General features: G+C 35.7%; 1 protein-coding gene and 1 pseudogene across 3 annotated transcripts in view; both read right to left on the reverse strand.

Annotated features, from left to right (window-relative positions):
- The window catches only part of LOC306671101 (serine/threonine-protein kinase PAK 2-like), a 368,847-nt gene that overhangs the window by 223,027 nt on the left and 122,130 nt on the right, over window positions 1-23,690 (reverse strand). The window lies entirely within an intron of this gene.
- On the reverse strand, window positions 1,004-3,630 carry LOC306637993 (ATP-dependent RNA helicase DDX50-like; annotated as a pseudogene). Its single transcript has 2 exons — window positions 3,473-3,630; window positions 1,004-3,378 (listed from the first exon to the last, which is right to left on the reverse strand). The product of its transcript is annotated as an ATP-dependent RNA helicase DDX50-like (transcript).

Consider the following 23,690-nt stretch of genomic DNA (forward strand, 5'->3'; position numbering starts at 1 on the left):
AAAGGGAGGGTATACACTACCACAGAATGACCATGAGCTTGAGTTTTGGGCACTTCTATGCACCTGCTGACTGATCTTTGATAAGTTATTTAAGAAATCTGTATCTTAGTTTCTCATAGATGGAATGGAAAGTGTTTTGGATCACAGTTACATTATTATTATTTTTTTATTTGTTCTAATTAGTTATATATGACAGTAGAATATTCTTTGACACAACATACATAAGTGAAATATAATTTCTCATTCTTCTGGTTGTACATGATGTAGAATCACACCAGTTCTGTAGTCACATACATACATAGGGTAATAGTGCCTGATTCATTCTACTATCTTTCCTACCCCATAAACCTCTCTCCCTTCACTACCCTCTACCTAATCTAATGTAACTCTATTCTTCCCTACCCCCCCCCACCTTAATGTGAATTACTATCCACATGTCAGAGAAAATAGTCAGCCTTTGGTTTTGTGGGATTGGATTATTTCACTTAGTGTGATATTCTCCAGCTCCATCCATTTACTGGCAAAAGCCATCATTTCATTCTTCTTTAAGGTTGAGTAATATTCCATTTTGTATATATACCACATTTTCTTTATCCATTCATCTGTTGAAGGACACCAAGGTTAGGTCCATAGTTTAGCAATTGTGAGTTGAGCTGCTATAAACATTGATGTGGCTGCATTGCTGTATGTTGCTGATTTTAAGTCCTTTAGGGATAGAAGGAGGAGTTGGATAACTGGGTCAAATGGTGTTTCCATTCCAAGTTTCTGGAAGAATCTCCATATTGCTTTCCATAAAGCGGGGTGGGTTTGCATCAATTTGCAGTCCCACCAGCAATGTATGAGTGTCCCTTTTTCCCTACATCCTTTTCAACATTTATGGTTGCTTATATTCTTGTTAATTCTATTCTGACTGGAGTGAGAAGAAATCTTAGAGTAGTTTTGATTTGCATTTCTCTAATTGCTAGAGATGTTGAACATTTTTTCATGTATTTGTTGATTGATATTTCTTTTTTTTTTTTAAAGGAGGGTTTTTTTTATTCAAAGGTATAACTGGATAAGTAAATTTGTTTACAACCATTTTTGTGAAATACTTTTTAAAAAAATACGATCAACTTCTTTGCAAACAGCAGACACATACCTCAACTACGATGACCTAATTTTTGGTGGATAATGTACATGATTAGGCAGAAATAGGCAAGCTCACACTGGTAGATAAACTATCAAATGCTCAGTCAAAACTCCGTTTGTGGCCCCCGCTTCTTGATCGATTTCTGTTCCCACTTCGTCTTCAACCATCTTGTCGACTTCCTGACCGACTCCCCTGTCGACTCTGTCTACCTGACCGGCCACCGGATCGAACACCTGATCGGCCTGACCGGCCAGACCTGCCACTTGGCCAGCCACTCCTTTGTCTGGAATTAGAAGATGTATTTCCATCATAATATTCTTCAATTTCAGGTAATTTGGCCGGCACTGAGAGTATCCAGTCTGAATCATGCCACTCTGCCTGTAACCTTTCTGACTCGGTTGTAGGAACATCAAAGCAAACACCCATATTTCCTTTTAGGAGGCACATTCTTGTAATTTGGGACACAGCATTACTACTCAGCTTTCTGTTAAGTTCTTTCCATGCACAGCTGACATCCTGTATTTCTTCTGGGCTTTCCAGAGTCATAGTCACAAATCCCTTATTAGAGGTGATCAAAGACCTTGGTTCGAAGCTTGATGCACCAGAAATGTGGGCTAATGCTGCAGCCAATGCATCCACTGCCCCTTTCTCTTCTATCAGTCTCTGAGCTGATGGTCGGAAAAAATCAACAGCAGCAAAAGAAACGGAAGCCAGAGACCTGATGGCATCCATGCTTTTAGATTTAACTAAATCCATTGTAGAAGGAACACCTACACGTTTAAAAGTAATTCCTGCTTTTTGTTCCACATATCTTAGTTGACCTCTTTCTCTTGGTTGATAAAAACATATGCAAATTCCTGTCCGGCCAGCTCTACCTGTGCGTCCAGAGAGATGGATATAGGACTCAACATCCTGTGGAGGAGAACTTTGAATCACCAGGTCAACCTCAGGAATGTCCAAACCACGGGCAGCCACATTGGTTGCCACTAAAACTTTAAAACTACCTTCTCTGAAGCCTTTTAGTGTAATTTCTCTTTGAGACTGTGCAATGTCCCCATGCAAACACTGGGCATTCTGTTTTATGTGTGGATTCATTGCCATTTCAGTTACATTCTTCTTGGTCTCACAGAAGATAATAGCCCTCCCTTCAGACCCACTATAGACTTGAAGGACATCTCCAATAACTGCTGGTCTCTGAGACCAGTGACACTGGATAGCCAAATGTTCCACAGTAGTTGCAGCCTTTTGAGTCATTTTTCCAACAAGGTCAACCTGTTCATATCTGGATTTCATGTATTTTTTTGCAACTTTGTATACCCACTGTGGGCAAGTTGCAGAAAAAAGTAAAGTCTGAGGATTGTCTTCAGAATCAGTTTTGTAGGATTCGTGGATAATATCTTCAACTTGTTCAGCAAAACCTAAATCTAACATTTGATCCACTTCATCAAGCACAACATGATGCAGTTTAGAAAGATCCAAATGGCCGCTCTGCAAATGGTCTTTGATACGACCAGGAGTCCCAACCAAGATGTCAATACCATTTCGAATATGATTAATTTGGTTTTGATATGATGTTCCACCATAAAAACATGCCACACTGAGTTTTCTAGTTATATCTTTAAAGTCTTTGGCTACTTGATTTGCCAGTTCCCTTGTTGGAGCCAAAACAAGTACCTTTGGTGAGCGGCTTTTTTAAATTGTTTCTTGATTTCTTTGGAGTCTTTCAATCAAGGGTATGGCAAAAGAGAATGTCTTTCCTGTTCCTGTCCGGGCTTGTGCAATTAAATATTTTCCTTCATATACAGGACCAAAGGTTTTAACTTGAATAGGAAAGAGATATGTTACCCCTCTACCTTTTAGAAGCTTTATAGTTTCTTCAGAAATAGAGTAAATTAGAGAAGGCTCCTTCTTTCTGTTCACGTATTAGGGTCTCCTCTAATTTATTTTCACTTGATTTATGAGTAGAACTTTCTAAGGATGATACTCGCTTTGATTTTTTTTCATATTCATCAATATCTCCGTTTGGAAGATCTTTTCTTCTTGACTTATGTAGAAAATTCATCTGAAAGTCTGTTAAATCCTTCTTCAGTGTCTCCATTTAGCTTCTCTTTCATTTTAGCTTTTTTGGGCTTGGGAGCATCATCCAGGTCATCTGTAACACCATTTCTTTTGTTTCTGTTTTCTCATTGGAGTCATGATGGTGCCTGGACTTCCTTCTATCACTCCAGCATTGTGTAATGTGTTTTCGGCTTATCTTGTTTAAATCTTCATAACAACCCTATGAGGGAAGTACAGGTCCATAATCCCTTATCCAAAATTCCGATATCCATAAAGCTCTTTTGCCTCTCCTTCCTCTGGCTCTCGGACTCTTCCAAGGGTGCTTCCAGCTCCATAATGTCCCCCCAGAGGAGTTTCCCAGGCATTACTGGCCGCCGCCAGCTTCCTCAGGGCACAGTAGCCACTACCACCTCGGAGCAGCGACAGCGCGAAAGGAAGCGGGGGCAGGGCGGCCGCCCGGCCAGGGCCACGCGTCACTTCCGGGACCTATATTTCTTTTTCTGTGAAGTATCTGCTCAGTTTCTTAGCCCATTTATTGATTGGCTTATTTTTTTTTTTTTTTTTTTTTTTTTGGTGTTAAGTTTTTTGACTTCTTTATATATCCTAGAGATTAATGCTCAACCTGAGGTTCATGTGGTAAAGATTTTCTCTCATTCTGTGGGCTTTCTCTATATGTTATTGTTTCCTTTGTTGAGAAGAAGCTTTTTAGTTTGAATCCATCTCATTTATTGATTCTTGATTTTACTTCTTATGCTTTAGGAATATTGTTAAGGAAGTTCAATCCTAGGCCAACATGGTGAAAAGTTGAGCCTACTTTTTCTTTTATTAGAAGAAGGGTCTCTGTTCTAGTCTTTGATCCACTTTGAGTTGAGTTTCATTCAGGGTGAAAGATAAAGGTTTAATTTCACTTTGTTATTTGTGGGCTTCCAATTTTCCCAGCATCATTTGTTGAATAGGTTATCTTTTCTCCAGTGAATGTTTTTGGCACCTTTGTTTAGTATGAGATAACTGTACATTTTAGGTTGGTTGCAAGAATTAGAGAATATGCTCCTAAGTCCCTATCCAGAGTAGCTGCTTGCTAAGTAGCAATTGTGTTTCCACTTCTTTGAACACAGGTGTTATTATAAAGGAACTCACTGTGCAAGGGTGTTTACATTATATGTTTAAAATGTACATTTGTGTCTCTGAATGGAGTTTGGCTTCCAGAGAGTTCCTGAGGTCTACAACTCCTTTCGTGTTAATTTGAACAACTTGCCTGATGAATGATCCAACAACAAATTAAAGAAATAGTTGAGTCTCGACAATTAAGTTATACAAAGCTCCAAATGCCACCATCACAAAACTGAAAAAAGACACCAGAATGCTAACTCAGATAGGGGAACACTGATACCAAGATTTACTCTCCTTAGACTATCACACAGGATATAAGTAATTTTCAAACCTAAGTTAGAGGTCAACTTAATAAATAAAGAGACATAGAGATCTTACAATGTAGATATAATTACTGACCTCTTTTTCTGATTCCTTTAGGTCATTAAGTAATTCCCAACACTACCACCCCAAGTTAGCATCACAGTGAAAGGTTTTGACCTAACTGATCATACACAAATTATTTCAAATCTCAATTAAGCTAGGACACATAGAGCAGTGTTTTTTTTTAATTAAGCGTTAACTATTGAGTAGATATTACGTTCCCTGAACAAATCTCACACAAGACTACACAGAACACCTCTGTAAATTTAACAAAATATTTACAAATATTGATAGTTAATATTCTTATTTTAGCCATTAAAACATCCAGTGCTGCATGTCTGGATTAATGATTCACCAAAATAAATGTGTTTCTAGTAGAAAACTTGTCAAACATCAAAGAAGAGGATTTCATTCATAAAACAAAGAGAAATAGCTTTTTGGCATAGAACCTACAATATACATCAAAATGTATATTTTGTCTCCAAATTTATAACAAATCTCACCTCTGAAGTTCATAGTTTTACAATAGATATGAAAACTGCAACCTCCATTCCACTGGCTTCCATATTCATAGACAAAGCAGAATTAAACTAAAGCAATGATAATTCATCCTTTTACAACATTGTTTCCTCTGAGGAAATTAGTTTTTGGTTTCTCATCTTCTTATTCTGGAGAATAAGAGAAAATCAGAAAACTTTTATTGCCTTCTAAATTTAAAAGTACAAGTAGCACATAAGACAGAGTCGGCCAAGCCAAGGAATTCTCTGCTGTTAGAGAACCAGAATCAGCTCCTATCACCAAAGGCCTTTCTGATTTAATCACTGTGATTTCATCAGACTTGGGATGAAAAATAAAATAAAGTTTATATTCCTATGACTGCTAGAACTCTGCAGTTTTAATATCATCAAAGAATTAGGTTTTGAGGGATTTATAATGGAAGCCTTCAGCTATCTACACCTCTAAGTTTTTGAAGCTGAATGTAAAATGGCAAGTAAATTGATGTGAGGCCTTTGCAGCAGGATATGATGTTAAATGAAGCTAACCAATTTCCACTTTGTAGTTTTGATAGATGTCCAGGGGGCCTTTTGAAAGTAAAACAAAATGAAAGGAAGGAACAAAAACTGAATGATCATTTTATCAGGAGACCCCTGGTTTACACTTTAGTTCAATTTTGGTGAGTCAGTATAAGAAAGCTCAAAAAATACTAGAGAACTTCTCTTCCGTCAAAACTCATTTCATCTCACATCCAAGAGCATACTCTAACATGTTCATTTCATCATTTTCCTGAAGTTAAACTTCACTTGTATTCTCATTCAAGATAACATGACTGAGTCCGTCCTAGTCTATAGAAGTTTTGATACACTACATTAATAGACACAGCATTTTACATAACAGGTTTGCTTAAAAGAATGAATTAATTAGCTTGTCAAAAATATATTCAAAGTATCTATAATATATTATATTGTTTGAATAAAATAATGATAAAGACAAGGTATGGTCCCCACCCTCACAGAATTTACAGCCTAACTGCAGAAACAAAAAATAAACAACTAATTATTCATTTCACGTGTGATAAGCATGATGAAGCAGAGAAGAGTATTAGGAGAGTCATTGTGGACTTGACTCCATGGGCATCACAGAATGATGAATCTTAAGGAATGGATGTATAAGCTGATTTTAAGGTTGAGCAGGATCAATAGGGCAGACAATTATGTGGTAAGGGTAAAAGAGGAAGATCTGTTTGAACTGAGTTAACAACCCCAGAACAGAGTGAAATGTTGAACTTAGACAAAATCGGAATGGGTAATTCTAAGAGTGAGGGGGAGCCTATGAAGGAGAGAGGAGGAAGCAGAAGCTATCTCATGTCAGGCTTGAAGGCCGTATCAAAAACAATCACAAACCACCAAATAGTAGGTATGGATTAACAATCCCCATCAAAACTCATTTTGAAATTCATTCTCCTTTGTGAGGTATTAAAAGGTGGGACCTCTTGGGACATTTAAGAGGCAATTAGTCTGTGCCCTCACATATGGATTAATTGAATAGATGAACTGATTAATGTGTTTTCAAGGCAGTAGTTTTGTTATCAATTCAAGCTTTCTCTGGTTAACTTGCTCTGTCTCACTGGTGCCCTGCACTGCCCTGGGAGTCTCCCAGCAAGAAGACTCTCACCATATTCAGTCTGTTAACCTTTGATTCCCTGATCTCCAGAACTATAAGAAATAAATTTCCATATAAATAACCCAGTTCTGGGTATCCAGTTATAGCAACAGAAAATGGACCAAGACAAAAGTGTTGAGCAAAATTCTGATGCTATAAGACTTGAGATTTTAATAAATAATTTAGACTACAGTGTGAGGAATTGATTTAGGATTTTAATGAAGCACTTATTTCCCAATGAGTCATGGAGATTCCCTATACCATATGGCTATATAAATTAAATGGTAAATGAATAAAAAACAAATATATGCCAAAAAAAAACTTGAATTCAGGAAGTGCAACTATGTGACTTGATAGAAAAATCACAAATAGTTTCTGACTCAAATTACAATTTCTGGTTTTATGATGTATATTTTGATAAAATACAAACTCCATGACTGTATTTACTTTAGTCATTTGTCCAGTAATTTAACCCCAGCACCTAGAACTATGATTGGCAATAGCTGATCCTCAATGAATACTTATTAAATGAATGAATAAACAATTATGTAAATAAAATTTATTTACAATAACTTTACACCTCAGCAATTATATTCCTCATTCTCTTCCTGATAGTTTCCATCAATATCATTTTGTCTATAGATTCCTCCTCTTCCACCATTTCTCCAAATTAGGATAAAAGATAGTAGAGCTCTGTGACAAGATAAGCATTTTGCTAAGTGATGTCAGATAATAAAGAAGAAATAGTCTAAAGGGAAAAACTAAAGGAGCCTAAGATACAAAGAGAATAAGAGAATGAATTAGCTTGGGGCAACAGATTATGCATTTGAAGAGGTTTAAGCCCCATTCAGAAATAGTAGCTCATAGCCACTAATTATACCCTTTTCTTCAAGTTCATTTTATAAACTTGTGTTAAGGGCAGTAAGCTGAGAAGGTATGAAAGTTAATTATAGGTTCACCATTCAAAAATAAGAAATGCACCTTATGGGTGCTGAGTTAGCAAAGGAGAATGAAATGAGCAACATCCTGAGGTGGATGGGTTAGCAGTCTCTGTCCTCTCACCTTCCCTTTTTAACACCGAGCACTTTCTGTGTATTCAATGTTCTGTCAGCCAGGGAGACTTGCTCCTCCATTTCCTACACACACACATACACACACAAAGACACACACAGACACACACACACACACAACAGGGAGGGCAGTTAGGATGTGCATCTCCCTATCTGCCTTAGGTGGAAAAAGCTTGTGTGAGACCCTGCATTAGATAGCAAACAGGATCAACTGGCTAGAGATTTCTATAACTTAGAGTTACAGAAACACTGGTCCGGTGACCAGCCTTCAAGTCACTTCAGACCCCAAATTTAAGGGTATTATGATCACAGAAATTCTATAAATCAATTTATGTGTTTGTTTGTGTGCAAATGTGTGGGAAGGTGGGAGGTGCCTGAGTGGGAGTGGGGATGAGCAGTAGAAATTAAAGGGTGAAAACACACACACTTTGTCTTTTAGAGCAGATAGGTGCTTTAATTTTAACATTTGTTTGCAAAGTATATCTTTGAACATTTCTGCTAACCTAACAAAGGAAACTTAAGAATACATTTATCAAATCAGAAAACATACAAACAGAAACAGAAAAACTTCAGTCAGTGCATCTAATAGAATCCAGGAAAGACCAAAGAAGCAATGAAGTAATATGATGAATAAAACCGTGAAGGTTGATATTAAGGTTTCAGTGAACATAGCAAGGTAAGTGTACTTAGCCCATCTTTCAGAACATACCTATCCACATTCTATGTAAAAGTGATTCACATTTGTAAAATTGACAAAAGAAAGTTGAAAATAAAGACAAATGCTAATAAAATTTGCAATTGCACACACAAAAAATTCAAAGTTAAAGCTTTTAAGAGACAGCTTTGAAATAGGTTGCTAATAAGTCAACAATCCAAACAGTAGATATGAAAATCATAATTTTATACATCTAACAGAATAAGTTCGAAATTTATAAAGTAAGGACTGATATTCCCTAGGAGAAGCAGGAAAAAAATCATAGTTCACAGTAGGAGAACATGACACATCTTTTAGAAGTCAACAGATAAAAGAAAATTAGTATAGAGGGATTTGAATTCCACATTTACAATTGATCTAATACATACCTACATATACATACACACACGAATGCACACACCCACAAGGAGTTGCATAAAAAATGACAACCTATTTTAGTACATTTACAAAAAAAAAAAAAAAGGAAGGAAGGAAAAATTATTTTGAACACTATAAAGAAAATCTCAAGTTTTGAAAAATTGGTATCTTATAGTATTTATTCATTGGCCATATTTCTAAAAATTAGAAAGTACAAAAATTGCAAGGAAATGGTATGCATCTTAAAATTAATATCCACCTTACTAGTCACTGCTTTATGTAGGAAATTAAATATGGATTACAAACGAATTTTCATCCAAGGACACATGTACAACCAATCATTGTTTTAAACAATAACAAAAATCAGGGAACATGTCCATTTTTCAATATGATAAATGAAATTGCTGAATAAAATGTAAGACATTTAATGTCTGGGATTAAGCTATGTAATAATAATTATATAGAGTATGGATAGATTTCCAACAAATATCTCAGAAAAAATGCAATATAATAACTTCTACCCACAAACAATAAAAGAAGAAATGCAATACTATATAACCTATATGGAGTTCCCATGTGTGTATATGTAAGTTTGTTGTGTGCACAAATTCATAGAAAAAACATCTGCAAATAAGCATACCTAAGAGAGGAGTATGAAATGAACACAAATTTAGTTTTGTGATCAAAGACCTCAGCATTTTTATAAGGTTTTATCACTATAACTAAACATATTCTTGTATCTTTTTACTTGAAAAAGAATATACATCATTTTATAACTTTATTACTTAATATTTGAACTTTGAGCAATTATATGTTGCATGTAGAAGAGGAGAAAAAGAGTGAGAGAGAAGAAGAGAAACAGGGAGGGAGAGAGGGAGACATAGACACTTGATGAGGATGAGGGAGAGGTCCTTAAATGGAGAGAAACATGAAGGATCTCTGAGAGGCTGCATTTGAAAAGGAGCCTGAATTAAATTAGGAAGTTGGTCATGGAGAAAATGCGAAGTAGGGTTTAGGCAGGAGTGACCAGCACAGTGGCCCTGAGACCAGCTTGACATGTTTGAGGAAGAAAAAGAGTGAACATGGAGCAGAAGCAAGAGCTACATCTTTGAGGACTTTGTAGTTATGGGGAAGAGTGTGGATTTTATTGTGAAAATTATGGAAAAGAATTGAAGGATTCTGAATAGATGAAGGACTTGTCTTAAAGTTTTGGTATTCTTAAATTAGACTTTTTTTTATTTTAGTGGATTCACATGCAGTTCTAAAAAATATAGACAAGTCCCATGTACCATCTGCCCAATCTCCCTCCTTAGCAACATTTTACAAAACTATAGCACAATACCACAATTAGGATGAGGATATTGATACATAAAGATACAGAATCTTTTAATCTCCATAATTCTCTCCTGTTGCCTTCTTATAGCCACCCTGAAAACATCCTTCCTTCCTTCCTTCCTTCCTTCCTTCCTTCCAGCAAATTGGTGATTGCTCACTAAAGAATTTTTTATGAAGCCGCTTTTAAAGCTTTTTCAGATAATCATAGTACATTTGTCTGATTTGGGACCCTTATGGGTTGTTTTTTGTTGTTGTTTGTTTGTTTCAGTCAGTCTGATATCTCCCCTTTTTTGGCATACTGAGTATTTTTTCATTGAAATCTGAACATAATAAGTATGATATTATGAGGTTTTGTATCTTAATTAAACCTTCTACTCTAGGTGTCTTTCTGTAACACAGCTCAAGCCAAGGACAGAGAAGTGATAACTTGCCACTTCCAACATAGGTGGATGACCAGGTTTTCTATAGTTTTTGCTTGTTTGGCTTCTTTGCCACTGGGCAGTAGTTTAAGGCCTGATTCTACCAGATCTCCTCCTATACCACAAGAGAAGAGAAGGTGAGGAGTTTGTCATTCCAGCTGGTCAGGGTGCCAGTCCAGATTCACCAGTCCCCCCTGACATGTGGCAGGGATGAAAGTCCTGGCTCCTGCTTAGCTTCTCTGTCAACACCGTGGTGGGGGTAGGGGTGGGGGCCAAAATGGATGTCTAGGCTTCCACTTGGTCTTTAGATAAAGGTTTTTTTGTTATGTATGACTGAAGCAAAATATTATTGCTAAAGTTTTCTCTCTTGATAGGTTGCCTTTTTCCTGGTCTATGGGCCAGAAATAAGGAATTTGTTTTGTTTTGTTTTGTTTTCTGCCCCGTTAGCATTTCCAGATTGCCAATAATTTCAACTCTAAGACACTTGAAGCGAAAAGAAAGCCCAAGAAAACTCTATCATTTCCTGAGTTCCAAGGTCCCAAGTCAGTTAGCCTTCTTTACTTCACCAAGCAGGCCATGAGGCAATCCTTGACTGTCATTCAGAAGTGTGCAGGGAACGCTTACCCCTCAGCACCTCATCTCTTGTCACCCTCTTGTCTCCTAGACTTATTTAAAGCATAATTAGCTAAATCTTAGCTTACTGAAGCCAATAAGGATAGAGCCCAGGCTAATCCATTTTGCAATGTAACTTAGATTTTTTTTTTAAGTAATAATTACCACTTTACCAGAGAAAGAGGATCTGTCTTTTGTCCTCTACCATTTACTCTCCTGTGTACAAGGTAAGGAGCCTCTGAGGCACTAGGACTAGCCTCCACCAAACCCACACTCCCCATACTGAAGGTAGGTCTTCTTTGTGTTCTCAGAACCCTCCATGCCCTCCATAAATGGTTCAACTTTCCCCCAGAGTCTGTACAAGTCCTTCACAGAGTCTGGACCCCTCAGAGGTACTACCTGCTGTGAGTGATTGTAGGCCTGAGGTGAAGTCAAGTATGGCTTTTAGTAGGAGATATGAGAGGACGAGTTCAGTAGTCCAAATGTGAATGTGGTGTTCCAGGATTTTATAAAAGTATATTTCAAGCAATGAAATAGAAGATGCCATCATAAGCCTACAAATGAAGAAAAGCCCAGGACAAGACAGATTCTCACCCAAGTTCTGCAAGACCTTCAAAGAAGAATTAACGCCAATACTCCTCAAATTATTCCATGAAATAGAAGAGGGGGGAACCCTTCCAAACTCATTCTATCGCCCTGATACTAAAACCAGACAAAGACACATGAAGGAAAGAAGACTTCAGGCCAATATTCCTGATGAACGTAGGTACAAAAGTTCTCAATAAAATGCTGGAAAACCACATACAAAACATATTAAAAAGATAGCGCACCAGAATCAAGTGGGGTTCATCCCAGTGTAGCAATGTTGGTTCAACATACAGAAATCACTAAATGTAACTCATCACATCAATATACTTAAAGACAATAATCATATGATCATCTCAATAGATGTGGAGAAAGCATTTGACAGAATACAGCACCTCTTCATGTTCAAAACACTAGAAAATCTAGGGTTCGTAGCACATACCTCAACATTGTAAAACCATATGTGCTAAACCCAATGCCAACATAATTCTAAATGAGAAAAAACTGAAATTATTCCCTCTAAAACTAGAAGAAAACAAGGATGCCCTCTTTCACCACTTCTATTCAACATCAACCTGGAAACTCTAGTCAGAGCAATTAGACTACAGATATTAAAAGGATATAAATAGGAAAAGAAGTCAAAGTATCACTGTTTGCTAATGACATGATTCTATATTTATAAGACCCAAAAAACTCAAGCATAAAACTTCTAGAACTCATTAATGAATACAGCAAAGTAGCAGGATATAAAATCAATACCCATAAACCAAATGTGTTCCTAAACATCAGTGATAAATCTACTGAAAGAGAAATTAGGAAAACTATCCCATTCACAATAGCCTCAAAATATAAAATAAAATAACTTGGGAATTAATCAAACAAAAGAAGTCAGAGACCTCTATAATGAAAACTAAAGAACACTAAAGAAAGAAATCAACGAACTTAGAAGATGTAAAGACCTCTCATGTTCCTGGATAGGCAGAATTAATATTGTCAAAATGGCCATATCACCAAAAGCATTATCTGGATTTAATGCATTTCCTACTAAAGTTCCAATGACATTCTTCACAGAAAAAGCAGTCATGATATTCACTTGCAAAAATAAGAGACCCAGAATAGCCAAAGCAATACTTAGCAAGAAAAGTGAAGTAGGAGGCCTCACAATACCAGACCTTAAACTATATTACAGAGCTATAGTAACAAAAACAGCAGGGTATTGGCACCAAAACAGACACAAAGAGCAGTGGCACAGGGTAGAAGACACAGAGACAAACCCACATAAATACAGTTATCTCACACTAGACAAAGGTGCCAAAAACTTTCACTGGAGAAAAGATAACCTATTCAACAAATGGCGCTGGGAAAATTGGAAAGCCACATGTGACAAAATGAAATAAAATCCCTATCTCTCACCTTCATGCAACTCAACTCAAAGTGGATCAAAAACTTAGGCATTAAAACAGAGACCATGCACCTAATAGAAGAAAAAGTAGCCTCAAATCTTCAACATGTTAGCCTAGGATCTGACTTCCTTCCTTCTTCCTTCTAGAGAACAAGAAGTTAAATCAATAATCCATAAGTGACGTGTATTTAAACTAAAAAGCTGCTTCTCAGCAAAGGAAACAACCAATAATGTGAAGAATGGGAGAAATCTTTACTACACACACCTCCATTTGAGCATTAATCTCTAGGAGGTATAAAGAACCCAAAAAACTTAACAACACTCAAAAAAAAAAACAATAAATAAATGGGCAATAAATAGACATTTCACAGAAGAAATACAATCAATCAACAAATATATGAAAATCTGTTCAAGATCTCTAGCAATTAGAGAAATGAAATCAAAATTTCTCTAAATTTCTTTTCACTCCAGTCAGAATAGCAATTGTTAAGAATATAAAAAAAAATAATTGTTGGTAAGGATGTGGGAAAAAGGGACACTCATACATTGCAGGTGGGACTGCAAATTTGTGCACCCACTCTGGAAAGCAGTTTGGAGATTCTTCCAAAAACTTGGAATGGAACCACTATTTGACCCAGCTATCCCTCTCCTTATTTTATACCCAAAATGACTTATAATCATCATATTACAGGGATGCAGCCATGTCAATGTTTATAGCAGCTCAACTCAAAATAGCTAAACTATGTAACCAACCTAGGTGTTCTTTAACAGATGAATAAATAAAGAAAATGTGGTATATGTACAAATGGAATATTACTTAACCTTAAAGAAGAATGAAAGTATGACTTTTGTTGGTAAATGTTTGGAGCTGGAGATATTATGCTAAGTGAAATATGACAATCCCACAAAATCAAAGGCCAAATATTTTCTCTGATATGCAGATGCTAGTTTGCCATAAGGGTTGGGGGCACTATGAAAGAGTAGAGTTACTTCGGATTAGGTACAGAGGAATGAAGGGAGGAAAGGGCTATGGGGTTAGGAAAGATAATAAAATGAATCTGATATTATTACCCTATGTACATATATAACTACAGTACCAGTGTAATCCTACATCATGTACAACCAAAAGAACAAGAAATTATACTCCATTTATGTATGATGTGTCAAAGTGTACTCTACTGGCAGGTATCGCTAATTGGAACAAATAAAAGAAAATAAAAAAAATATCAGCTCCCATTATAGCAACAAAGTCCAAAAGAATCATCACTAAATGAGGTTGAATGAAGTTTCTCATCTGAGATTCCTCTAGTACAGCTCCTTACATCTCAAGCTGCAGACCTGTTATCTAGTGTCTTTCATGTAAGTGACTTACGTAGGTATCAATAGTGGAACAAAAATAAGACAAGCACTAGAGAATTTCCATTCTAAAAGGTGGAAAACAGGAGGCACACAGCAGTTACTAGTCACTCCTGATTCTAAAATCCATCCAGATACTTATTGCCAGTTTCTTGATTCAAACTTGGTGTTACTCCCTAAGAATGATTTGCTAAGGCTCTTGATTTTGCCCAACATATTATTATCTTTCCTTTCATGAAGCCCATGAGCACAGCTGAATTTGTTTTCTCAGGATTGTTTCCTTTTAGTAGAAATTGGAAGAAAATGGACCCAAAGTCTTTCCCTTATTGGACTCTGACTCTTTTTGTTCAAGGTAATGGTGCTTCCATGAAATGAATGTTCTTAAAAATTCTGTGGGATTTTCTATGAATCTTTTTGGAGTTCATTTCATCAGGTCAAGGCCATGACCACACATCTTTTCTACATGAACTCCTTTCTACCTTGACCTCCTTGAAACGTGGCTGTGGTTTGACTTGTGTTCCTAGAGATCTAGGAGGCACAACCTTCAGATCCTTAGAGAGACCTGAGTGTCGGAGTCAGTGAGACACCACCTTGGGTCTTAGGTAAAGGCTTTACAGTCACACTCCCATCTTCTTCTTTAGACTGTGTTTTCCTGACAATGATCTGGATTTGATTTCTGCTAGAAGTCTTTTCTAAGTTTTAGAATCATTTTCCATTTGGAAAAGTGGGAAGGCATAAGGCTTATTTTGAAATACAACAAATCCTGGCTCTTTTACATTGAAGTTTTTGTCTTGAGTTTATTTCCCTCCCAGGATCATATTTTATCATGAGACCAAAAAGAACCTGAGTGGCGTTTTCAATATGCTTCCTGGAAAGGTCTTTGACTAGCTCATTGAGTTCATTATATAAATTTGCTATTAAACATTGTATACATTTGCGATTTTGCAGGTGACAGTATTATCAGACATTTTACTGCTCAGTAGCAGTAGTTCCTTTACTTATAGTCTTCAATAGTATTTTTTCTTACTTTCCTCTTAACTTGTACCAATGGTTTCCTTGTGGACATCCAGGCATTTAGGCATAAGCTAATTCTCTAAGATCCTCTAGGCTTTACCTCGTTTTTTCTTGAGACCGATGTCCTTCCAGTTTCTACCTACCATCTAAAGCCTAAGACACTCTTCCAAATTGTCCCTCTTCCTTGCACCCACATCTGTTCTGTTTTCTTGTTGCCCAGCCACAAATTGCCTCAATTGCTACTGGGTATTTTAGTATATCTAACAATTTATGCATCAGAAATTTGGACAGGTATAAGGGATGGTTCGCCTTGGCTTTACAATGTCTGGAGTCTCAGTTGGGAAGATTCAGAAGCTGGGGGTGACTTGAAGGATAGGGCCAGAAACCATACAAAGCTTTGGCCATTCAGGTGCCTTGAGTGGATCTTGAGACTGAGGCTGGCATAAGGTGCGATTTTGGTGGGGGTTATTAATCAAAACACCTTCAAAGGATCTCCCCTATGGTCTGATCATCTCCTCAAAGCATGGTTACTGGGTTCAAAGAGCAAGATGTACTGCCTTTTATGACCTAGCTTTGGAAGTCACATAGTGTCCCTTCTGCCTTAGTCACTGGTATGCCCAAATTCAAGTACAGTGCATATAAATAACTGTCTCCTCTGGCCCCAAAATTTCAATGGGAGAAATAACCGTCCAAGAAGCAGAGATGGAATGACAGATCTTATTGCTACTAGTTTAAAAAATATAACCTGCCATATATAGTATTAAGAGAAAACTAAGATGTTCAGGCTTCTATGCCTCTGAAATTCAAGTAGGAATGACATCTCAAGACTTGTATCTTTATTTGATATGTAATTTTCTTCTGATTTTAATTCTGAAAAAAGAACTTAAACCTTTTCTGCAAAACATTCTTAGTTAACACATAAGTAATGTGGGGCTGACAGAGTTTAAATAACTTGTCTAAATTCCTGAACTATTCGTAGTCCCTCGACTCTCTATAGAGTTCTCCTACTGTGCACTTCATATATTAAAATGCTGAAAATTTCATTAACTCTCATCTCTCATACCCATGTAATCAATAGCATTCCCACTATTCCTGAGAAGTTTTGGAACTAATGGTTATGACTTCCTTCTTCTTTGCAAACTAATTTTTTGTAGCTCCATGTGAACATTGCAGGAAACTTTATTACAATAAGCATGCAGCTTAAGCCAGACTTCAGATGCACACCAGCTGACACGTCTGCTTATAGTAACAGGGGCAGCAAGGCCAAACATAATTGCTCCAAATTTGTTTTTAGAAATTTATTGACCTTAAAAGTTCAGGGCCTATAATGTACCTATCATCCAAAACTAATCACTGACAAGTTCGTAAGTTGAATACTGACAAGTATCTGTTCAATGGTTGTCAAAAGATGAATAATTATACTTAAGGCACTTTCCTTTGGAATGTTTTATGTATTTTGGAGAGCACTGTTGAAGTCTAATCTGATGACTTCATTTATCAACAGAGTATTTTTAAAATCTAATTTCTGAAAATAGTGATATATGAATGTTGAATGAAACTGAAACTTGTTCACTGGTACTGATACTTTTAGTCATTGGGAAGCAACATGCTATTTCTCACTTCAAAATGGTCCTATGATCTGTAAGTGAATATTTTTTATTAAATAATGGATAAGAATAATTTAAAATCAAATAACTGATATAATAATTCTGCACATATATTACTGTATATCCTTATTAACCTGTTTTAGAAAGCATAAAAAGTATTTTATTGATATTATTTACTTTAAAAATGAAACAGTCTACACCATAATATAAAAATACTAATAGAGCCAAACATTAGTCATTCAATATACTTTATTCAGACAGTATGTACAACAGAATAATTTTGATCCAAAAAATTAATTGAGAAAAATAATTTAGTTCACAGGTAAAGATTTAACAAAAATTGATATAAGCCACAAAGAAGGACTTCATAAATTTAACAAGGAAGGAATTATACATAAGTTGATTACTCCAAAACAAAGTAAAAGTGAATTACAGAAGTCCAAGTAGCATATCTTAAAAAATATGTGATTTAAATCACAACATAAAGTATATATACTATGCAAAAAACTGATGCAAGTCACTAAATAAAATTCAGAAACCTCCCTAAAAAATGAAAAAATGCCCAACTCAAGAAGTTGAAAAAATAGCAAAAGTAAATATTTAATAAACATTTGAACAATGTTGAATATTTCTAATAATCATTTACATGCCACATAATCCAATTTGAACTCACAAATCAATATTGTTTAAAAAACCATCCAGTTCTAGCAATAGTGCAATAAAGCAAGGCACTTACAAACACAACCGATCATAATCTAATATAATTTTACATGAAGAACAATCTAGTTATTGGTTACATGAAAAGCATCCAAGCCTTGAACCAAGTAATTCTACTTTGGAGGATCTACTTTAAAATAACTAGTTGAAAAGATGACTAAATTTATTCCAAAGATGTTTATTATAGTATTATTTATTAACCAGAAAAACATTGGACACATAAATATTCAACTTTAGAAAATAATTAAATAAAATGTTTGCATAAACAATACTTTAAAAAATTTAACACTGTAAATAGCTGCATATAAAATAATATTAAGTAATAAAAAGATGACACAAATATTCTTGATATTCTCAACTATGTAAGATGAATATCAAAGAATCAAATACAATATTCTAAAAATACTAACTTCCTGGTATTATAAGAGATTTCATCTGTTTTTTGCTTTTCTGTATATTCTAGTTTTCAAAACAAACCCATTTACTTGCTATTAAGAAACAAAGGATAAAATATTTTGAGACATTAAAAAAGGAAAAAAGTAAAATCAGCATCTAACAGTCATAAGAATAAAAATAAGTAAGAAAGTTTCAAAAGTTTGGTTAAAAAACTACTTATTTTCTTCTCTGTACGGATTTATTGATTTTTTTCTCTTAAAATATTGCAAAAGGATTTTTTAAAATCTGAGTCATTCTTTTAAGACACTGTTTTAGACAGTATTTTTGTCGGGTTTTTTTTTGTTGTTGTTTTTTTGTTTTTTTGTTTTTTTTTTTTTTGCTGCTGTGACTAAAATGATCTGACCAGCACAATTATAGAAGAGGTAAAGTTTATTTGAGGGCTCAAGGTCCTAGATTATAGAAGGACTCCATTCTTCAGGGCTCAAGATAAGGCTGAACATCATGGTGGGAGAATGTGGCCCAGGGAAGCAGCTCACATCATCAGGAAGCAGAGAGAGAGAGAGAGAGAGAGAGAGCCTTCGCTCTCTAGATACAAAATATATACCCCATAGCCATGCCCCCAATGAACCACTCCCTCCAGCCACACCCCACCTACCTCCATTACCACACAGTTAATCCCATCAGGGACTCTCACAACCCAATCATTTCTCCTCTGAAACTTTTCTTGGATTGTCTCACATGTGAGCTTTTGGGGGACACCTCACATCCAAGCCATAATAGCCACCATGATGATTATATGCATACTTATTTTCCTTTAGTCTTTGACTACCAAAAAGTCCAGGGTCAAGGATCATTCTGAGAAAAATAGTTATATGACTCGACTTTCCTAGTATGTTTATCTACTCACATATCCCACTCTGTTTTCACTTTATTTTCTTTTGAACATGTCAGACGATCATTCTGTTCTAACAGATGCCACCACACTTTATAAACTCAAGTATAAAAGAGATGTTAAAGTCAATTAAAAGAATCGGCATGAGAAAAGTTGAATAGTTAACTTGAGACAAAAGCTTTCAAATTACTAAAGGTTTAAAAGTTGACCTAAATTTAATACATGTTTATTTTTAATCTTAAATTGGAACTGTAGATAAATCTTAAGTTTTTAAGCATAATGGCTACGAGATGCATGTAAAGGGGGCCAGAAAAAACACGCTCTGCAAAACAATTTTGTCACCTGCAAGTCTGGGGATTCTGCTAAAGAATTATCAAAGTGCTTTCTGATTACATTATTTGCAAGAACACTTCACACCCATCACAGGAAGCTTTCTCTTGTAAATAAAGAAATTCTTTTCTTTTCAACTAGTCCTTGAAAAAAAGTCTTTCTTTAGTATAAAAAGTTTTCTATCAACTAAATAAGGGAGGGATTGAACTATAATAAACAGTGTAAATTTATTTCACCAATTTCCCTGGGAATGCTGTGTGTCAGATGTTTTCTATAACAGATGATGATTTGCAGACATCACCAATCACCCTTTCCATCAGTTCTTTTTAGGAAACTATCTTTCAGAATCTTTAGATTATGTTAACATCATCATCCATTACGAAAATGTGCTAGCAATTCTTTTCAATGTAAGTTGATCATATCCAAATTACAGTGTACTTTGAATATTTTTGTATCACTGTATGACAAATGTTATATTTCCTTGTCCTGTGAAGTTGTAAATTCAGTTTTTAAAAATACTTTTTAAAACATTTTCCCAAAGTGGAATTAAAACTCTCAAAATCAGTCATGACATGACTCTCGGAAGATGACAATAATATTCTAAGAAGTTATAGATCAGCCCCATTTTGATTGAAATACAAACTCTGGAAAACGTCAGTGTAATCTGGAAGGATAACAAGGATTGTACCCAACTTAAATCCTAAAAGGGGCAAAATCAAGAGTCTTAGCACATAGATGGGACTTGGAGTGGTGTTGGCCACCTGAAAGAAAGTTTTATTGGTGAAAATTTAAATCTTTATAATTGTTTTTTCAAAAATGAATGTTGGTTAGATTACTCTGTTATTATATGTTACATGAACAGGATTGGTTTACTTATATCCAGAGTTTGCAATTTAGTAAAAAATATTTATGAGAAAGGTTCATTTTACTTTTTTAATACCATATACATAAATTGATTTAAATAGTTTCAAACACATATTACATGGATACATTTTCCTTGTGCAAAATTAAGACATTATAAATAAGGTTAAAGAAAGTGGTGATTACTACCAAAAATTTCAAGCTCCTTCCCAAAATTATCTGCAAAAATCAAATTTCCACCTTTCCTTCTCTCTTTTTTTTTAATTGTAAACAAATGGGATACATTTTGATTCTCTGTACATGGAGTAAAGGCATACCATTCAAGTAATCATAAATTTATACTGGGCAATGTTGTTTGAATCATTCTGCCATGTTTTCCTTCTTCCCCCCACCCCACCCACCCCTCTTTTTACTCTATGCAGTCCTTCCTTCCTCCATTCTTGCCCACCTCCCTAAACCTAACCCTAAACCTAACTGTAACCTTAACACTAAACCCTCCCACCCCCCATTATATGTCATCATCCACTTATCAGCGAGATCATTCGTCCTTTGTTTTTTTTGAGATTGACTTATCTCACTTAGCATGATATTCTCCAATTTCATCCATTTGCTTGCAAACACCATAATTTTATCATTCTTAATGTCGGAGTAATATTCCATTGTATATATATGCCACAGTTTCTTTATCCATTCATCAATTGAAGGACATCTAGGTTGGTTCCACATTCTGGCTATGGTGAATTGAGGAGCAATGAACATTGATGTGGCTGTATCTCTGTAGTATGCTGATTTTAAGTCCTTTGGGTATAGGCCAAGGAGTGGGATAGCTGGGTCAAATGGAGGGTCCATTCCAAGTTTTCTAAGGAATCTCCACACTGCTTCCCAGAGTGGTTGCACTAATTTGCAACTCCACCAGTAATGTATGACTGTACCTTTTCCCCCACATCCTTGCCAACACCTATTGTTGCTTGTGTTCTTGATAATCACCATTCTAATTGGGGTGAGATGGAATCTTAGTGTAGTTTTGATTTGCATTTCTCTTATTAGAGATGTTGAACAATTTTTCATCTATCTGTTGATTGCTTGTACATCTTCTGTGAAGTGTCTGTTCATTTCCTTAGCCCATTTGTTGATTGGATTATTTGTATTCTTGGTATAGAGTTTTGTGGGTTCTTTATATATTCTGGAAATTAGCACTCTATATGTAGTATGAGTGGCAAAGATTTTCTCCCACTCTGTAGGCTTTTGCTTCACAATACTGATAGTTTCCTTTGCTGAGAGAAAGCTTTTTAGTTTGAATCTATCGCAGTTGTTGATTCTTGCTTTTATTTCTTGTGCTATGGGAGTCCTGTTAAGGAAGTCTAATCCTAAGCCAACAAGGTGAAGATTTTGACCTACTTTTTCTTCTATAGGATGCAGGGTCTCTGGTCTGATTCTGAGGTCCTTGATCCATTTTGAGTTGAGTTTTGTGCAGGGTGAGAGATAGGGGTTTAATTTCATTGCATATGCTTTTCCAGTTTTCCCAGCACCATTTGTTGAAGAGGCTATCTTTTCTCCATTGCATATTTTTGGCACCTTTGTCTAGTATGAGAAAATTGTATTTACTTGGCTTACGTCCATGTCCTCTACATTGTACCATTGATCTACCTGTCTATTTTGGTAACAATACCATGCCGTTTTTATTACTATTACTTTGTAGTAGGTTGAAGATCTGGTATTGCGATATCCCCCGCGTCACTCTTTCTGCTAATATTGCTTTAGCTATTCTGGGTTTTTTATTCTTCCAGATGAATTTCATAATTGCTTGCTATATTTCTGTTAGGTACGTCATTGGGATTTTAATTGGAATTGCATTGAATCTGTATAGCACTTTTAGTAGCATGGCCATTTTGACAATATTAATTCTGCCTATCCAAGAACATGGGATATCTTTCCATCTTCTAAGGTTTTCTTTAATTTCTTTCTTTAGTGTTCTGTATTTCACATTGTAGAGGTCTTTCACCTCTTTTGTAAGATTGATTCCCAAGTATTTTATTTTTTTCAAGGATATTGTGAATGGGGTAGTTTTCTAACTTGTCTATCTGAAGATTCATCACTTATGTAAAAAAATGCATTGGTTTTGTGAGTATTGATCTTGTAACCTGCTACTTTACCCAATTCACTTACAAGTTCTAAAAGTTTCCCGGTGGAATTTCCAGGTTCCTCTTAATATATAATCATGTCATCAGCAAACAGGGATAGTTTGAGTTCTTGTTTTCCTATTCATTTCCTATTCTTTTCCTATTATCCCTTTAATTTCTTTGGTTTGTCTAATTTCTCTGGCTAGAGATTCAAGGACGATGTTGAATAGAAGTGGTGAAAGAGGGCATCCCTGCCTTGTTCCAGTTTGTAGGGGGAATGCTTTCAGTTTTTCACCATTTAGAATGATATTGGCCATGGGCTTAGCCTAGATGGCATGTACAATGTTAAGGAATGTTCCCACTATCCCGATTTTTTCTAGTGTTTTGAGCATGAAGGGATGCTGTATTTTATTGAATGCTTTTTCTGCATCTATCGAAATAATCATGTGATTCTTAACTTTATGTCTGTTGATATGGTGAATGACATTTATTGATTTCCAGATGTTGAACTAACCTTGCATCCCTGGGATACAACCCACTTGATTGTGGTGCACTATCTTTTTAATATATTTTTGGATGCAATTTGCTAAAATTTTGTTGACAATTTTTGTGTTGATGTTCACTAGCGATATTGGTCTGAAATTTTCTTTCCTCATTGTGTCTATCTTTTTTAGGTATCAGGGTGATATTGGCTTCATGGAATGAGTTTGGGAGGGTTCCCTCCTCTTCTATTTCATGGCATACTTTGAGGAGTATTGGAGTGAGCTCTTCTTTAAAGATTTTGTAGAACTCAGCTGAGAAACCATCTGGTCAGGGACTTTTGTTTGTTGGTAGGCTTTTGATGACCTCTTCTACTTCATTGCTTGAAATTGATTTATTTAAGTTGTGTAAGTCCTCCTCGTTCAGTTTAGGTAATTCATATGTCTCCAGAAACTTGTTGATGTCTTCAAGGCTTTCTGTTTTGTTGGAATACAGATTTTCAAAATAGCTTCTAATTATGTTTTGTATTTCACTTGTGTCTGTTGTGATATTTCCTTGTTCATCCCGAATTTAATAATTTGAGTTTTCTCCCTCTTTGTCTT

This window comes from Sciurus vulgaris, assembly GCF_902686455.1.
Source record: "Sciurus vulgaris genome assembly, chromosome: 10".
In the NCBI taxonomy this organism is placed as follows: Eukaryota; Metazoa; Chordata; class Mammalia; order Rodentia; family Sciuridae; genus Sciurus; species Sciurus vulgaris.